At 43.8% G+C, this 18,479-nt stretch overlaps 1 protein-coding gene across 8 annotated transcripts in view; it reads right to left on the minus strand.

Moving 5' to 3' along the window:
- The window catches only part of ESCO1 (establishment of sister chromatid cohesion N-acetyltransferase 1), a 72,675-nt gene extending 59,968 nt beyond the window's left edge, over positions 1–12,707 (minus strand). For 4 of the 8 annotated variants that reach the window (XM_021929848.2, XM_021929849.2, XM_009192498.4 and 1 more), the window contains exon 1: positions 12,355–12,706. The gene's annotated coding sequence lies outside the window, so the exon portion shown is untranslated. Of the gene's footprint in view, positions 1–12,146 lie in introns of all 8 variants that reach the window. The other 4 variants (XM_021929847.2, XM_009192499.4, XR_640295.4 and 1 more) reach the window with 3 other exon arrangements.
- Positions 12,708–18,479: the final 5,772 nt, after the last annotated feature.

An 18,479-nucleotide genomic window follows, 5' to 3' on the forward strand; every position in this document is an offset into this window, starting at 1 on the left:
TCAGGAACATTTCAAATCTCTTCTAGTTATTTTGAAATATGCAATAAATTATTAACTACAGTCACCCTAGTGAGCTACCAAGCACTAGAACTTATTCCTTCTAACTGTATTTTTATAACCATTAACCACCTTCTCTCCATCCTCTCCTCCCCACACCCTTCTTAAGCCTCTGGTAACCACTATGCTACTCTCTACCTCCATGGGATCAACTTTTTTGTGGCTCCCACATACGAATGAGAATATGCAGTAAATCTTTCCATGCCTGGCTATTTCACTCAACATAATGTCTTCCAGTTTTATCCATGTTGCTGTAGACAACAAGATTTCATATTTTTATGGCTGAATAATATTCCATTCCATACCACATTTTCTTTATCCATTCATCTGCTGATTAACACTTACTTACTTAGGTTGATTCCATGTCTTGCCTATTGTGACGAGTGCCGCAATGAACATGGGAATGCAGGTATCTCTTCCATATACTGATTTACTAAAATAATTATTTTCTTAATTTCCTTTTTTGATGGTTCACCACAGTATACACAAAACAAATTTTTGTACACTGATCTTGTGTTCTGTAACATTGTTAAATTTAATTAGTTCTAATAGGTTTTTTGTGTGAATTTCTTAGGATTTCCTACATGTAAGATCATGTCGTCTGCACAGAGAGAGAGTTTTACTGCTTCCTTTCCAAACTGGATGCCTTTTATTTCTTTTCCTTTTGCCAATCTACCTTGGCTAGAACCTCCAGTGGAAATCTCCTCCTTTCAACTGTTGAAAGAAGTGGCAAGAGCAGGTATCTTCATCTTATTCCTAAGTTTAGGGGGAAAGCGTTCAGTCCTGCATACCATTAAGTATGATGTTAGATGTGGATTTTTCACAGATGCCCTTCTACTTCTAGTTTGTTTAGCGGTTTTATCATGAAAGAATATTGGATTTTGTCAGATTTTTTTTCTGCATCTATTGAGGTAATAATATCCGTTTCTTTCCTTTATTCTATCAACATGGTGTGTCATACTGATTTCCATATGATGAACCAACCGTGCACTGCAGGGATAAATGCAACTTGGTCATTGTGTATGATCATTTTTATAAGTTGGTGGACTCAGTCTACAAATATTTAGTTGAGGATTTGTGTGGATATATTAATAAGAAATATTAATCTGTAGTTTTCTTGTGATGTCTTTGCCTAGCACTAAGGTCTTTTTAGTACTTTGATGTCTTTTTAGTACTAAGGTAATATCGGCCTCATAAAATGAACTAAGAGATCCTTCCTTTTCTATTTTCTGAAAAGTCTATGAAGGATTGGTGTTAATTCTTCTTTAAATGTTTGGTAGATTGCATCAGTGAAGCCATCTGAGCGTGGGCTTTTCATTTTTGGAAGTATTTTTATTCAACCTCTTTGTTATAGGTCTATTCAGATTTTCTATTTCTTCTTGAGTCAGTTTATAGGAACTTGTCTATTTTATCTAGGTTATCGAAATTGTTAGCATACCACTGTTCATATTCCCTTTTAACCCTTTTTATTTTGGTAATATCTCTCATTCCTTATTTTAGTAATTTGAGTCCTCTCTCATTAAAAACTTCTTTAAAAAAGATAAAAGTAGCCAGGTGTAGTGGCTCATGCCTATTATCTCAGCACTTTCAGAGGCCAAGGTGGGAGAATTGCCTGAGCCCAGGTGTTCAAGACCAGCTTGGGCAACATAGCAAGACCCTATGTCTACAAAAAATAAATTAGCCAGGTGTGGTGGCACACACCTATGATCTCAGCTACTTGGGAGGAGGCAGAAGGATCACTTGAGGCCAGGAGTTCTACTCCAGCCTGGGCAACATAGCGAAACTTTAAAACAAAAAACAAACAAACAACAACGACGACAAAAAACACAAGGTGCCCCTGGGTCTGTTGATGCATGCCTATAGTCCCAGCTACTCAGGAGGCTCATGTGAGAGGATCACTTGACCCCAAAAGTTTGAGCCTGGACTGTGATATGATCCTGCCTACAAACAGCCACTGCACTCCAGCCCGGGCAACCCAGCAAGGATCCATCTCAAAAAAAAAAAAAAAGACCAGAATCAAACCAAGTATTTAATATATATGATCATTTGGTTTATAAGAGACAGCACTGTCGCCTTAAAGTAGTAGTACTGGGATAACTGAATATCACATAGGGGAAAAATGAAATTGGATCCCTAGGCTGCTCTGCCTAGGGAGTAGTCATTTTTTATTCCTTTACTTTGTTAATAAACTTGCTGTTACTTTACTCTAAAAAAAAAGAAAAAGAAATTGTATCCCCACCTCATACAACACTAAAGTCTATGGCAAATGGACTGACTATAGACCTAAAACGTGAAAGGTGAAAATATTAACTTACAAAGGATTGGTATGCACAGATTATACAATTAAGTATAAGGTATCCTACAAATTAATAAAACAGCCAACCACAGAGAAAAATGGGCCAGGTACGGTGGCTCACGCCTGTAATACTAACACTTCGGGAGGCCTAGGCATGCAAATCTCTTGAGCACAGGAGTTTGAGACTAGCCTGGACAACATGGCGAAACCTTATCTCTACAAAACATACAAAAATTAGCCAGGCATAGTGGTGTTCACCTATAGTCCCATCTACTTGGGAGGCTGAGGTGGGAGGCTGCAGTGAGCCTTGATCACACCACTGCACTACAAGCTCGGCAACAGAGTGAGACTCCATATCAAATAAATAAATAGGATACAGAGACGATTTAATTTTAGAAACGTTAATAATAGGTAACATCAGTTGGGCGCGGTGGCTCACGCCTATAAGCCCAGCACTTTGGGAGGCCGAGGTGGGCAGGTCACCTGAGGTCTGGAGTCTGAGACCAGCCTGGCCAACATGGTGAAACCACATCTCTACTAAAAATACAAAAATTAGCCAGGCGTGGTGCACATCTGTAATCCCAGCTACTCAGGAGGCTGAGGCAGGAGAATCATTTGAACCTGGGAAGTGGAGGCTACAGTGAGCCAAGATTGCACCACTGCACTCCAGCCTGGGCAAGACAGCAAGACTCCATTTCAAAAAAAAAAATTTTTTAAAAAGATAACATCAACAAGTCAAATAAAAACAATTACCCTATCACTTCAATGTAGCCACTTTCCCCCTCCAAGTCACTTCTTAAAATTAATCAGCCTTTTTCCTACACACCCTAGGACTATTTTGCCCAACCTCATCTTGATGTTTTTTTCTTTTACTTTTTTCTTTACTTTGTTATTTATTTATTTATTGCCTTTAAATAGTCTCTATTGCCTTTAAATAGACAATATTCAATTGTCTTGTATTTCAACATACTACTGGAAACTTCTAGCCATCTCAAGGTACAGTAATTCCATCAGATTTACTGCAGAATCAAGCCCAGTATACCTCTCAATCCCAACGTAATTTACTGAAGGACTTTTTCCTCAAGCTGCTATGAAAGCCTCTTCAGTTCCATAAAACACTGGTGAAAATTCAGAAAGCCATCTTAATATCTAGGAAAGATTTCTCTTCCGGGACAACAAAGTAAAGTAAGTTCTCAGCAATACTTAGCTTGAAGATGGCACAAAGCAAAGACGGTAAAGTCTACCGAGAACATCAGACCTCTCACACTTAAGGCCTTCAATTTGCACAGATCCATTCCCACCAATCAAATGCAAGTCTGTCATAACAGTTATTTTCCCTTACTACCTTCCTTCTAACTCTCCTTACACTGCTGATCTCTTCCTTTCTTAAATTTATCCACAAGTCCCACATGAACCCTTTTTCTTTCTTTTTTTTTTTTTTTTTTGAGACTGCTTCTCCCTCTGTCACCCAGGCTGAAGTGCAGTGGCATGATCTCAGCTCACTGCAACCTCTGCCTTTCAGGTTCAAGCGATTCTCTTGCCTCAGCCTCCTCAGTAGCTGGGACTACAGGCACGCGCCACCATGCCTGGCTAATTTTTGTATTTTTAGTACAGATGGGGTTTCACCATATTGCCCAGGCTGATCTCGAACTCCTTACTTTGTGATCCACCCGCCTCAGGCTCCCAAAGTGCTGGGAATACAGGCATGAGCCACCACACCCAGTCATGAACCCTTTTTCTATGAAAAGCAGCTTCCTACCTTCAATCTCTTCACAATACAAATTCTACTTCCTAGCCTTAATTGAAAATTCACTTTCGGCCAGGTGCAGTGGCTCACACCTGTAATTCCAGCACTTTGGGAGGCCGAGGTGGGCAGATCACGAGGTCAACAGATTCAGACCATCCTGGACAACGTGATGAAACCGTCTCTATTAAAAATACAAAAGTTAGCTGGGCGTGGTGGCGTGTGCCTATAGTCCCAGCTACTCAAGAGCCTGAGGCAAAAGAATCGCTTGAACCCAAGAGGCAGAAGTTGCAGTGAGCCAAGATCTCATCACTGTACTCCAGCCTCGCGACAGAGCGGGACTCTGTCTCAAAGCAAAAAAAAAAAAAGAAATGAAAAGAAAAAAAAATCACTCTCTTCAATTTATATGCTTTTCTCTAAAACTCTCCAGTAGTGGCTAAATGGTGCCCCCCCAAAAAAAAAGATACACCTGTGTCCTAATCCCTGAATTAGGGATTGTGAACCTATCTTATTGGGGGAAAAAAGGTCTTTGCAGACATAATTAAATTAAGGATACTGAGATGTGATCATCCTGGATTATCCAGGTAGGCCCTAAATCCAATAACAAATATCCTTGTAAGACAGTGGCACAGATATCCCTGTAAGAGAAGGAGACAGACACAAGACAAGAGAAAATAATACAAAAATGGTGGCAGAGATTGGAGTAATGTGGTCATAGGCCCAGGAATGCCAGGGCAACCACCAGAAGCTAGATAAGGCAAGGAACAAATGTAAGATAATAAATTTCTATTGTTTTCAGATATCAAGTTTCTGATAATTTATTACAGCGGACATAGGAAACTAATATCTCTCCTAAGCAGGCTATATCACATCAAGGGGCCTACAGTTTCCCCAACACAAGCATTTTCCATCTCACACAAAATTCTTTACACGTCTCTTTTAAGGTTTATGCCATTCTGTTATTAAACTTTCTTTCTTCATTGTTGTATTCCTACTGATCACCAGAAACTCTTCAATCATAGTTTTCTTCTCCAATCACACTGTTACCACCATCATCAACTTCAAAGTTCACATGGATCACCACAGATCCTTAATCTCCTTAATAATTTACCAATTCTTAATGCATTTCAACTATACAACCTTTTAACCGCATCAAAGGGACGAGAAGCACTGACTGCAAATCTGAGTCTAGTGGCTTGTTAAATTCATAACTCCTTTCTGAAAAACCTGCCATGCCCACAGGCACCTCCTTTTAAAAAAAAATACCTTAGACAATTCATAGTTACATTCTCAAAGTCCTGACCATGCTATGCTTCCCATAGCTAACTAGATCAAGGGTGGATTTGTGACCCAAGAGGTGCCAATATCTAGCCACTACAAAGCAAGGTTTTCCAATCTCACCCCTATTAACATTTTGAACCACATAGAATCTTTGTTGGGGGGGGGGCGGGGGTGGGGGGCTGTCCTGTGCATGGAGGAGCAGCAGCCCTCACCTCCGTCCACTAGATGCCAGTAGCAACCCTTCCCCTACTCCTCACAATCGAAATATCTCTAGACTGCAAAATGTCTCCCCAGAGGCAAAATCACCCTGGATTAAGACCTACTACTATAACAGCAAATAACTAAATTAGGAATTACAGGATACCTGCTGCTTGAGGAATTAAAAGAAGGCAAGCCAACTGCTAGAGCTGTACTATTCTCAGCCACCCTCTGAGTCCCGAAATATATTCAGGTTTCTGTAAGACCTGGTGAATTGTTCTTCAGCAAAGCCTAGTGTTTGGTGATTCCTATTCTTTTCTTCCACAAGATCTAGCTCCGTAAAGTCTTCTCTTCTTTATTTCTACATATCCTCCCAATGAACTACTATTATTTAAGGTAACCCAAGTATTTCTCACTTTTTTTTTTTTTTTTTTTTTGAGACGGAGTCTCACTCTGTCGCCCGGGCTGGAGTACAGTGGCCGGATCTCAGCTCACTGCAAGCTCCGCCTCCCGGGTTTACGTCATTCTCCTGCCTCAGCCTCCCGAGTAGCTGGGACTACAGGCGCCCGCCACCTCGCCCGGCTAGTTTTTTGTATTTTTTTAGTAGAGACGGGGTTTCACTGTGTTAGCCAGGATGGTCTCGATCTCCTGGCCTCGTGATCCGCCCGTCTCGGCCTCCCAAAGTGCTGGGATTACAGGCTTGAGCCACCGCGCCCGGCCCCAAGTATTTCTCACATTCTAAAATACATAATAGATCACTTGAGGTCAGGAGTTTCAGACCAGCCTGGCCAACATGGCAAAACCCCATCTCTACTAAAAATACAAAAATTAGCCGGGCGTGGTGGCAGGCGCCTGTAGCCCCACCTATTCGGGAGGCTGAGGCAGGAGAATGGCTGAACCCGGGAGGCAGAGCTTGCAGTGAGCCGAGATCACGCCACAGCACCCTAGCCTGGGCAAAAGAGCAAGACTGCCACACACACACACACAAAAAAAAAAAAAAAAAAATTGGCCGGGCGCTGTGGCTCACGCCTGTAATCCCAGCACTTTCGGAGGCCAAGCCAAGTGGATCACGAGGTCAGGAGATCGAGACCATCCTGGCTAACACGGTGAAACCCAGTCTCTACCAAAAAATACAAAAAATTAGCTAGGCGTGGTGGCAGGTGCCTGTAGCCTCAGCTACTCAGGAGGCTGAGGCAGGCGAATGGCTGAACCTGGGAGGCGGAGCTTGCAGTGGGCCAAGATCACGCCACTGCACTCCAGCCTGGGCGACAGACCGAGACTCCGTCTCAATAAATAAATAAATATATAAAATAATACTTGTCACAAAGACTGTACTATTTATAGGAGATAAAAGTAAGTTAAATTTAATCCTCTCCAACAATGCCACAACAGGAACCTTTCCTGGGCCAGGCGTGGTGGCTCATTCCTGTAATCCCAGCACTTTGGGAGGCCAATGTGGGCTGATCACTTGAACCCACGAATTTGAGACCAGCCTGGGCAACACAGTGAAATCCCATCTCTTCAAAGACAAAAAAAAAAAAAAAAGAAACCTTTCCTAATATAAAGCTACTTGGAGTCCTGCAAAATTTTTAAGAGTATAAGGGGATCCTAAGACCAAAAAGTTTGAGAAGCACTGCATTAAAGTAATACTTAATGCCGCCTTTTAATTTACCCTCTGAGTTTTTATCTGTGAGAATCTTATCTATGCTGCCATAAATGTTTAAAGTTCTTAGAAAAGCTCCTGATATATCACCAGTGCTTAAGTATTCATTGTAATATTAATAATTAGCTATAATATTACAAAGAAAATGTTTTTATGAAAAGATAGAAAATATTGGCCAGGCATGGTAGATCATGCCTGTAATCCCGGCACTTTCGGAGGCTGAGGCAGGGGGATCACCTGAGGTCAGGAGTTCAAGACTAGCTTGGTCAACATGGTAAAACCCCATGTCTCCAAAAATATAAAAAAACCAGCTGGGCATGATGGCAGGTGCCTGTAATCCCAGCTACTCGGGAGACTGAGGCAGGAGAATTGCTTTAAGCCTGGAGGCAGAGGTTGCAGTGAGCTGATATAGCGCAGCCTGGGGGACAGAGTGAGACTCATTCTCAAAAAAAAGTTTTTAAAAATTTACTTAGTTACTTCTGGCTTCGCTTAACTACTTGCCAACTCAATTTCCATCTTATCATTATCCCCTTCAGTTGCAATAACTACATTAATTCTAAACATTCAATTATTTACCTTAAAGCAGTAGTGCTCGAAATGTGATATGGGGGCTCTCAGGATTCCTGAGATCAAAATCATACGATAGTAAAAGATTAAAAGTACAAAACAGACCAATGAATTCTAATGCAGAATGCAAAACACATGTAGACGATTTCAGATTCTACATTGCAACCAACCTTTAAGAAATTACCACTTGTTAAGTTTTGTTGCAGGATCAGAGTATCACAACTATCTGAAAAAGTTAAATACCCATCCAACATACTGGTCATAAACTTCAACCAGAAACATATATAGCAACAGATTGATAGGAGAATTCAGCTGTCTTCTATCAGGCCAAACATTAAGGAGATTTACAAAAATGTAATACCATCACCATTCTTTCACTAAATTATTTTGGAATATAGTTTTTCATTAAAATGTTATTTATTAAATATATTAAGCTGGGTGTGCACACCTGTTGTCCCACCTATTTGGGAGTCCGAGGCAAAAGGATCACTTCAGCCCAAGAGCTCAAGGCCAGCCTAAGCAACACAGTGAGCCCGTTACTTAAAAAAAAAAAAAGTTGCCGGGCGCGGTGGCTCAAGCCTGTAATCCCAGCACTTTGGGAGGCCGAGACGGGCGGATCATGAGGTCAGGAGATCGAGACCATCCTGGCTAATACAGTGAAACGTCTCTACTAAAAAATACAAAAACAATGAGTAGTGGCCCGGTGCCTGTAGTCCCAACTACTGAGTGAGGCTGAGGAGGCAGGAGAATTAAGTGAACGAGAGGAGGAGCTTGCAGTGAGCTGAGATCCGGCCACTGCACTCCAGCCTGGGTGACAGAGCAAGACTCCGTCTCAAAAAAAAAAAAGTTAATTAAAATTAAAATGTTATTTATATTAAGCTGTAGTTTAATTATTTCATATGAATATATACAAAATTAATTCCTAATACAGTAACTATCAATAGATATAAACTCATATAAGCAAAAGCTACTTGGAGTCCCATAATTTTTAAGTGTTAAGGGGATCCTAAGACCAAAATGTTTGAGAATCACTACATTAAAGTAGTATTTATTACCTCCTTTTAATTTACCCTGAGTTTTTGTGTGAATCTTACATATGCTGCCACAAATGTTTAAAGGAAGCTGAAGAGAGCATAGGATATGTCTTCCTTTAAGCATTGTAATGCAATCAAGCATAAGATGTATATGCCCCTTCCCCTGAGGAAAAGACAAGACATGATGGCTGGGTTAACAGAATGCTCTTATTTGCCAAAAGTAACTACAGTATTTTTTTTTTCCTGAGACGGAGTCTTGCTCTGTCACTCAGGCTGGAGTGCAGTGGCGCAATCTTGGCTCACTGCAAGCTTCACTTCCCGGGTTCAAATGATTCTCCTACCTTGGCCTCCCTAGTAACTGGGATTACAAGCCCCTGACACCACGCCCTTCTAATTTTTGTATTTTTAGTAGAGGTGGGGGTTTCACCATGTCGGTCAGGCTGGTCTTGAACTCCTGACCTTGTGATCCACCCGCCTTGGCCTCCCAAAGTGCTAGGATTACAGGCATGAGCCACCGCACCCGGCCAAGTAACTACAGTATTATAATACAGCTGTAATACAGAACTTACACAGAAAAAACAGAACCAAAGAATTTCCATTGAATGATCCACAGAAAAATATGAAAGTCTGGGTTACAAAAGGGGTAATACAGTCCTTAATTATCTACAGTAACAATTTTACTGGAGTTGGTTTCTAGTACCTAAATTTTAATCACCTTCAATAGAAGGTATTCCAAGAACTCTATGTGGAACAAAAATCTGCCAATAAAAGTCATGAAAAAGTAGGCCGGCGCGGTGGCTCACGCCTGTAATCCCAGCACTTTGGGAGGCCGAGGCAGGTGGATCACAAGGTCAGGAGATCGAGACCATCCTGGCTAACACGGTGAAACCCCGTCTCTACTAAAAAATACAAAAAATTAGCCAGGCGTGGTGGCGGGCGCCTGTAGTCCCAGCTACTCGGGAGGCTGAGGCAGGAGAATGGTGTGAACCCGGGAGGCGGAGCTTGCAGTGAGCCGAGATCGCGCCACTGCACTCCAGCCTGGGTAACAGAGTGAGACTCCATCTCAAAAAAAAAAAAAAAAAAGTCATGAAAAAGTATTCAACTATTACAAAAACAATCCATTATTCTGAACTGTGCAGCGCTGGTCACCTTCATTAACAGAATAAATACAATCAGCTCTGCATAATAAATTACCAAGCTAAAAAGGACTATTTGGCAAAAGAAGTTAATGGCATTAATTAATTAGGGTATTTTTTTAGTTATTCTGTGAAGCACAATTCATCAATTTAAATGCCAGCACCTTGTATGGGACGGACATTTAAAAAATTACTTGGCCAGGCATGGTGGCTCACGCCTGTAATCCCAGAACTTTGGGAGGCCGAGGCAGGCGGATCACCTGAGGTCAGAAATTCGAGACCAGCCTGGCCAACACGGTGAAACCCTAGCTGTACTAAAAATAAAAAAAATTAGCCGGGCGTGGTGGCACCTGTCTGTAATCCCAGCTACTCGGGAGGCTGAGGCAGGAGAATCGCTTGAACCCAGGAGGCGGAGATTGCAGTGAGCCGAGATCTCACTACTGCCGTCCAGCCCAGGCGACAGAGTGAGACTCCATCTCAAAAAAAAAACAACTACTTGTTCACTACAGGATTATAATATTGATTGAGAAAGGTAAAACAATAGCGTATTTTCCACAGTTAGCAATGACAAAAGAGTTCTATCGCATAAGCCAGGACAAATTTTGGAATTGTGCTTCCAAAGTCACACATCTGACCCAACAGTCGTATTCCGCATTCTGCCTAAGAGGGAAAAAGTGGCTCTATTACAGTCCTAGTTTCCTCATTTCCTCACATGCTCTACGCTTCAATTTGCGGCTTCCAAATTAAGCACTTTTTAAAGCACTTCTCATCCTACTCCCATGTCTAATTCCATTGATTAGATTTCTTGCTTTCCAATTAAAAAAACACACACACACACACCAGGCACAGTGGCTCAGGCCTGTAATCCCAGCACTTCTGGAGGTCCAGGTTATCACTTGAGCCCAGGAGTTCGAGACCAGTCTGGGCAACATGGCGAAACTCCGTCTCTACAGAAAACTTAGCCTAACATGGTGGCGCACGCCTGTAGTCGCAGCCACTCAGGGAGGCGGAGGTGTGAGCATTGCTTGAGGCCGGGGAGGTAGGTCAAGGCTGCAGTGAGCCGTGATTACACCACTGCAATCCAGCCTGGGCGACAGAGCGAGACCCCGTCTCAAAATAAAATAATAACTTAAAACTTTATTAGTGTTGGCGTCCTGTGTAAAGCAGAAACTAAGGACTAGATCGGAAGACAAAATGAATATAGCATAGTTCACCGCAACCTGGATGTTTTCAACTGAAATCCAAGTTTGATCCAGTTTCTTTAAAAAAAGGTTGGCGGGGGGACTAACCACACCTTATGCCACCAAGTAGCGCTTTTGTTTCCTGCGAAGGTTATTTATTGAGATATCATTTTGTAATAATATTTAGATACTGTGTGCTGCGATTCCTGTTTAAAGGAATCTAACTGCAGCTAAGACTACAGAAAACATGGTTCATAGCACTTCTCAAATCGCAAAGCTTGAGCTCCTTCTTCCTCTCTCCCCGGTCCCTGCTGCTTCCCCATCGCCCCGGGAAATGAAGTACACGCCGGATCCCCGGACGCATCATTGAGAGGCGGAGGGAGAGGAGGTAGTCTTATAATTGTTGGACTTGCTATCCCATTCTGCCTGTGCAAAATAAACCCCCATATTAAAATAATCTTGAACCGTGATAAAAATCGAGGACCCAATTCTCTTTGGCTCGCCTCTCCCCATCGCTATCAACTTCACTGCGGCCCTCCATGCACTCATTTCTACTACAGAGCCGCCCTACCTGTGCCGAGACCCCCATCTCCAGCCCAAGTTACTCTATGACCTTGGGCCCGCTCCCCTTCCAAGCTCAAGGCTGTAAAACCAGGACCCCACATCGCACCCCGCAGACTGCAGAGGCCTCCAGACTCAGGCCGGGTCAGCGAGTTGCGGCGGGGAGAGCGAGCGACTGGCTCGGGGGAAGCGCTGGGAAGAGAAGACGCTGGGGGCGAAGACGGGGCTCGGGGCTACCTGCGGGACCAGCGCCGGCGCCACCCCGGTGCTAGCAATGGCTGCACGCCACCTCGGGGCTCCCGGAGCCCTCGCGGCCGTGCTAGGAACTCCGACCCTGCCCCGTCCGCGGTCACCACCCTTATGAACTCCGACCGCTCAGCAAGCAGCGGCAGGTGGTGCTCGGCCGCGCGAGCAGGTTCGCTGCCTACCTCAGGCGACGGCGTCTCGGAGCCCAGAGCCTCCCGCCTCCCTCTCAGGGGCGCGAAGAGCTGGGACCGAAGCAGTAGAAAGCGGCGTGCGAGGCAACACGCCACCGAGGGTGGAACAGGAAGAGGGAGAACCGTCCGCTCCCTGGAGAGGCTGGCAAAAGGGTGGTGAGGACGCAGGCGGCGGGGACCGTCAGGGACGCTCGCGTACCTTCCTTTCGCCTGGCGGAGGGTCAGACCAGAGCCAGCGGATCGCCTCACATCCGGGTATCAGGAGACACTCAGCTGCTACTGCTGCGGCCGCCGCCTCCCCCGCGGCGCAAACACCAAACTTCCGGCGACGACGGCGACGCCTCGCTCGTCAGATGGGAGTTACCTGTGACTGTCTTGGGTGCGCTTGCGCAACGCTCCTCTTCAGCCTTAACCGGCTCAGTTGACGTGCCCAGAAGACGAAGATGGCCGCCACGCTCGCTGCGTGTCACGCAGTTTTTCACCCCGGTCCGGACGGCTGGGCGTCGGGGAAAGGCGAGCTAGTGTCCATCCTCAGCGCAGGCGCGGTGGGAGGCCTCGAGCGCGCGCCTCCGCGGGTGGTCGCCTGGCGGGGAAGTGGCGGCGCCCCCTAGCGGCGGCCGCCTGTCCTTCCTGGGGTCATCGCTTTGAGCTAAAAACCACCGAGGCCCCCTGCGGTCGTGGTTTACCTTGGAAATTTGTCGCAACTGGTTGCTATGTAGGTTTTGGCTGCTTCTGTCTGCGACGTACAATCCAAGTGCCTTTGGTCTTCCATATGAGCCAATGTAAAGAAGGAGGGTGGGGCCGGGCGCGGTGGTTCACGCCTGTAATCCCAGCACTTTGGGAGGCAGAGGCGGGTGGATCATTTGAGGTCAGGAGTTCGAGACCAGCCTGACCAACATGGTGAAACCCCGTCTCTACTAGAAACACAAAAATTAGCCGGGCGGTAGTGGCGTGCGCCTGTAATCCCAGCTACTCGGGAGAATTGGGGGATTCTCTAGCTACTCTACTCAAATTGGGGGGGAAAAAAAAAACAGAAGTAAACTACTGGTCTGGTTAAAAGCTGGTTATTCATCAGGAGACCTGACCTCTGTTTCCCTTCATCTTCTGATTGGCAGACAACTGGTGGGACTTCTTTTGGTTGGATAAACTACTTTGTTTTTAGTAATTCAAATTCTGGCATACAAACCATATTTACAAGAGTCAATTCTCACAAAATAGGCCTGTGCTTCTGAGTAGTCTATTCCACTCTATGTGCTATATTGGCCTCATTCAGGAGCATAGGAATTCGTGCAAATATCAGACCATATGAAATCATAGCCCTTCGGCCAGGGACCTAGGCCATAGCAGCTTGGTTCTCTGCTGACCCTGGTGTCGGATCCCAGCAGGTGGCCTTAAAAAAACAAGAAAAGAAAGAAATCATAGGTACTTATTTTCGGTATGTAATTCATGCATGCAATTTATGCTGTTTTCTTTTATTTTTTTCTTTTTTTTTTTGAGATAGAGTCTTGCTCTGTCACACAGGTAGGAGTGAAGTGGCGTGATCTCAGCTCACTGCAACCTCCGTCTCCCTGGTTCAAGCGATTCTGCCTCAGCCTCCAGAGTAGCTGGGATTATAGGTGCCATCCATGATGCTCAGCTAATTTTTTTGTATTTTTAGTAGAGACAGGGTTCTACCATGTTGGTCAGGCTGATCTGGAACTCCTGACCTCAGGTGATCCACCCTCCTCGGCCTCCCAAAGTGCTGGGATTACAGGCATGAGCCACCATGCTGGCCTTATTTTCTTTTCTAAAACTGTATATAATCAGTTTCTGTGAAAAGAATAAATAGTTTGCATTCACGGGAAAAAAATAAACTTTCTTGAGCATTATTCTTTATCATTTTGAAGGATATTTTTCACTTCTGATTCATGAATACCAGTAGTCTCAATTTGTAGTGTAATTGATTAAATCTTACTCTGAACTATGTTTGCTTTTCCTTCTATCGGTAGTTTTCTTTTAGAGCGTTCTATCTATGAGCTTTGGAATTTGGTTCATTTAATTTGGTTGTCTACTGAGACAATAATAATCTGATTAAATAATAATCCATTATTATTTAAATATCTTTGAGATTACAGTCTCTTTCAGGAAAGAGTAAAGAATTAAAGTTGGCCGGGCACGGTGGCTCACGCCTGTAATCCCAGCACTTTGGGAGGCCAAGGCCGCCAGATCACCTGAGGTCAGGAGTTCCAGATAAGCGTGACCAACATCATGAAACCCCGTCTCTACTAAAAATGCAAAAATTAACCAGGCGTTGCAGCACCTACCTGTAATCCCAGCTACTCAGGAGGCTGAGGCAGGAGAATCGCTTGAACCCGGGAGGCAGAGGTTGCAGTGAGCCGAGATTGTGCCACTTGCACTCCAGCTTGGGCAAAGACTTCATCTCAAAAAAAAAAAACAAAAAATTAAACTTTTTTGAGGAAGAGTGGGAGGAGGGAGAGGAGCAAAAAAGATAACTGTTGGGTACTGGGTTTAATACCTGGGTGATGAAATAATATGTACCACAAACCCCCATGACACGTGTTTACCTGTGTAACAAACCTTCACATGACCCTCAAACCTAAAATAAAAGTTAAAACATTTGTAAAACAAGAAAAAGAAAAATATAACTGTTGTAATTTGGAAATATAACTATTACTTATGTCTATATCGAAAGCATTTTTATTAATGAATTAATTAATAAATACTTTTTTTTTTGAGACAGAGTCTCACTCTGTCGCCCGGGCTGGAGTGCAGTGGCCGGATCTCAGCTCACTGCAAGCTCTGCCTCCCGGGTTTACACCATTCTCCTGCCTCAGCCTCCTGAGTAGCTGGGACTACAGGCGCCCGCCACCTCACCCAGCTAGTTTTTTACATTTTTTAGTAGAGACGGGGTTTCACCGAGTTAGCCAGGATGGTCTCAATCTCCTGACCTCACGATCCGCCCATCTCGGCCTCCCAAAGTGCTGGGATTACAGGCTTGAGCCACCGCGCCCAGCCAATAAATACTTTTAAATGTTAAAAGTTTTACAATTAGTCAATGAGAAGCTTAGCGTTGAACTGGTAGAGAATAATAGATCACAATTGAAAGAATCACAAGTTTTAGTTCAAAGAGGGTCTGAGACTACCAAGAAATTATTTTTTTCAGATAATGGTAGGAAGACATTCAACTTAGAAAAATAAAGTAGTGTTTGATAATCCAAACAAAATGTTAGTCAGGTCTCTTTAGTTAGAAAATGACTGAAATCCAGCTCAAACTCATGTAAGCAACATTAAAAAAAAGAAAAAATATATATATTGCTACCATAACCAGGAGCGATGGAGCAGCTGACCTCAGCTCATCCTAAAACTTGAGGATATCAGATGATGTCAGCAGGACACTCTACAATGCCCAGCTCTTCTTTCATCTGCATTAGTTTCATTCTCAAATATGCTTTCCTGACAACTCAGCAGAAATTACATAAGTTCACAGCCAACTGGTTTCAGTGAAAAGAGTGGCCCCCATTCCTGAGAGCTCCCAAGAAGGTCCTGGGGAGATCTTTGTTTCAACTTTGCTGTGTACCAGTGCTAGAAATAAATGCTATAACCCAGATGACACATCATGGTGCTCAACATTATAGTTACATAAGTGGTGAAGGTCTTTTTAACACCCCCTACAGCAAGAATTACAAGGCCATGTTCTCCTGCTGAACTCAAAACCATGAATGTAATTTCCCGGACTTGTTTAAATTGGTTGTTTCCTTGCTGACTCTAAATTGCAGTATATACTTTTCTGCCTTTGCTTATCAGTAGGACATCTACTTCTGAAAACTGATAATGGAATGGTTGCATTGCTCCATGTATTATTTTCCCATTTCCTTGTTCCTTTTCTTTCTCGTGACCAGTCTAAATGCTTGCAACAGATAAAACCTTTGCCAAATCACAGAGGACAGGACAATCTCACTTTCAGATTAATCCTCCTGCTAGCAGGAAATTAAGGCATTATTTGTTGCCCCACTCTTGTTGACTTTATTTCAGGACTCTTGATGGTTTTATACTATGAGAAAGTAAAAATCCTAAAAAATGTTTGAGCTAGAAAATAAGGAAAAAGTATAGCAATTTAGGATAAATCAATGGACGATGACACTTCAATTTGCCATCTGGGAGACACGTCACTACCATACAAATAATAATGCTGGCCCCACATACTTGAGAGGCGATGAGTAGGCATTAGCCAGATTAAGAACTACATGTACGAAAGGCTGGAGAGGGAGTAAGCTTGATGAATTGCAAGAACTCCATTTTTGTTTTTCTTTTTTTTTTTTTTTTTTTGAGATGGAGTTACACTCTGTCACCCAGGCTGGAGTGCAGTGGTGCGATCTTGGCTCACTGGAACCTCCACCTCCTGGGTGCAAGCAATTCTTCTGCCTTAGCCTCCCGAGTAGCTGGGACTACAGGCACCCGCCACCACATGCAGCTAATTTTTTGTGTTTTTGGTAGAGACAGGGTTTCACCATGTTGTCCAGGCTGGTCTCAAACTCCTGACCTCCCGTGATCTGTCTGCCTCAGTCTCCCAAAGGGCTGGGATTACAGGTGTGAGCCACCACGCCCAGCCCCAAATATTCTTATACTATCGAGGGGAAAGGGGATAGCTTAAGAAGTAGGCAGGCCCCTGTCAATCTAAAAGGAAGAGGCTGAAGCACAAAATGTGATTTAAAGAGTTTACTTGAGCCAAAGTGAGGACAGCTGCCCAGAAGACTCAGACACAAGTAAACTTGAATATGAGCTCCTTTTGGCCTTTGTTACAAGCAGGTTTTTAAAGGCAAAACACCTGGACAGGGAGTGAGCTGATAGAAAGTTGTTTTTCAAGAATTATCACTGGCTTACAGAAATAAATAGTGATTGACTAGGCATTGTTAAGCTACAGAGTATGGGGTTTAGTGTCTGGTGTGGCATTAGTAGGTAATTTATAACTACTTGTAATAATAGCGAACAGTTTTGTGTGTGACAGGGTCTGGCTCTGTCGCCCAGGTTGGAGTGCAGTGGCACCATCTCAGCTCACTGCAGCCTCTACCCACCTCAGCCTCCCGAGTAGCTGGGACCACAGGCGTGCATCACCATGCCCAGCTATGTTATTTTATTTTATTTTTTCGGATTTTTAGTAGAAACATGGGGTCTCAACATATTGCCCAGGCTGGTCTTGGACTTCTGAGCTCAAGGGAGCCACCCATCTTGGCCTCCCAAAGTGCTGGGATTACAGGTGTGAGCCACCAGGCCCGGCTACAAACAGTTTCAATAGATGAATGAGACATGTGTCCCATTTTAATGTTTCTCTGGACTTGATAAAGTTTAAAAACTCTGATTCGTCAAATACAAGTTATTTTCTTTTATCAGCCCAAAGTAGGAAGGGCCTTCAAGATAATAGGGAGGAGTACCCCATGCTCAGTACTGGGGATACTGCAGAAAACAATACACTCAGGTCTCCTTCCTCATGGAGCATCCATCCTAATAGAGGAGGCATTCAGTTATCATTATTATTATTATTTTTTTTTTTCTTTGAGATTGTTGCCCTGGCTAGAGTGCAGTGGCATGATCTTGGCTCAGTGCAACCTCTGCCTCCCAGGTTCAAGCCATTCTCCTGCCTCAGCCTCCTGAATAGCTGGGATTACAGACACCTGCCACCACACCCAGCTAATTTTTGTATTTTTATTAGAGACAGGGTTTCACCATGTTGGCCAGGCTGGTCTCAAACTCCTGACCTCAGGTGATCCGCCCACCTGAGCCTCCCTAAGTGCTGGGATTACAGGTGTGAGCCACTGCGCCCAGTTGAGGCATTCAGTTATTTCACAAATATTTATTGAGGGCATATTAACAAGGCATTATTTTAGATGCTGGAGGTGCTGCAGTCATCAGAAAAGACATAATTCCCTGCTTTCAGTTTACATTCTTGTATCTGACAATAAATAAATAAATAATTAAATTCTAAGAAGGAAAAAAATATGGTCCTCAAAAAGTACTGTCCAATCACACTTTCTGTGATGATGGAAATATTCATATATCTGCATTGTTCAAAAGGGTAGCCATAGACACATATGAGTATTTGAAATGTAGTTACTAGGCCGGGCATGGTGGCTCACGCCTGTAATCCCAGCACTTGAGGAGGCTGAGGAGGGTGGATCACAAGGTCAGGAATTCAAGACCAGCTTGTCCAAGGTGGTGAAACACCGTCTCTACTAAAAATACAAAAATTAGCCAGGTGAGGTGGCAGGCCTCTGTAATCCCAGCTACTTGGGAGGCTAAGCCAGAGAATTGCTGGAACTTGGGAGGTGG

Source organism: Papio anubis, chromosome 19 (genome assembly GCF_008728515.1).
Source record: "Papio anubis isolate 15944 chromosome 19, Panubis1.0, whole genome shotgun sequence".
NCBI lineage: Eukaryota > Metazoa > Chordata > Mammalia > Primates > Cercopithecidae > Papio > Papio anubis.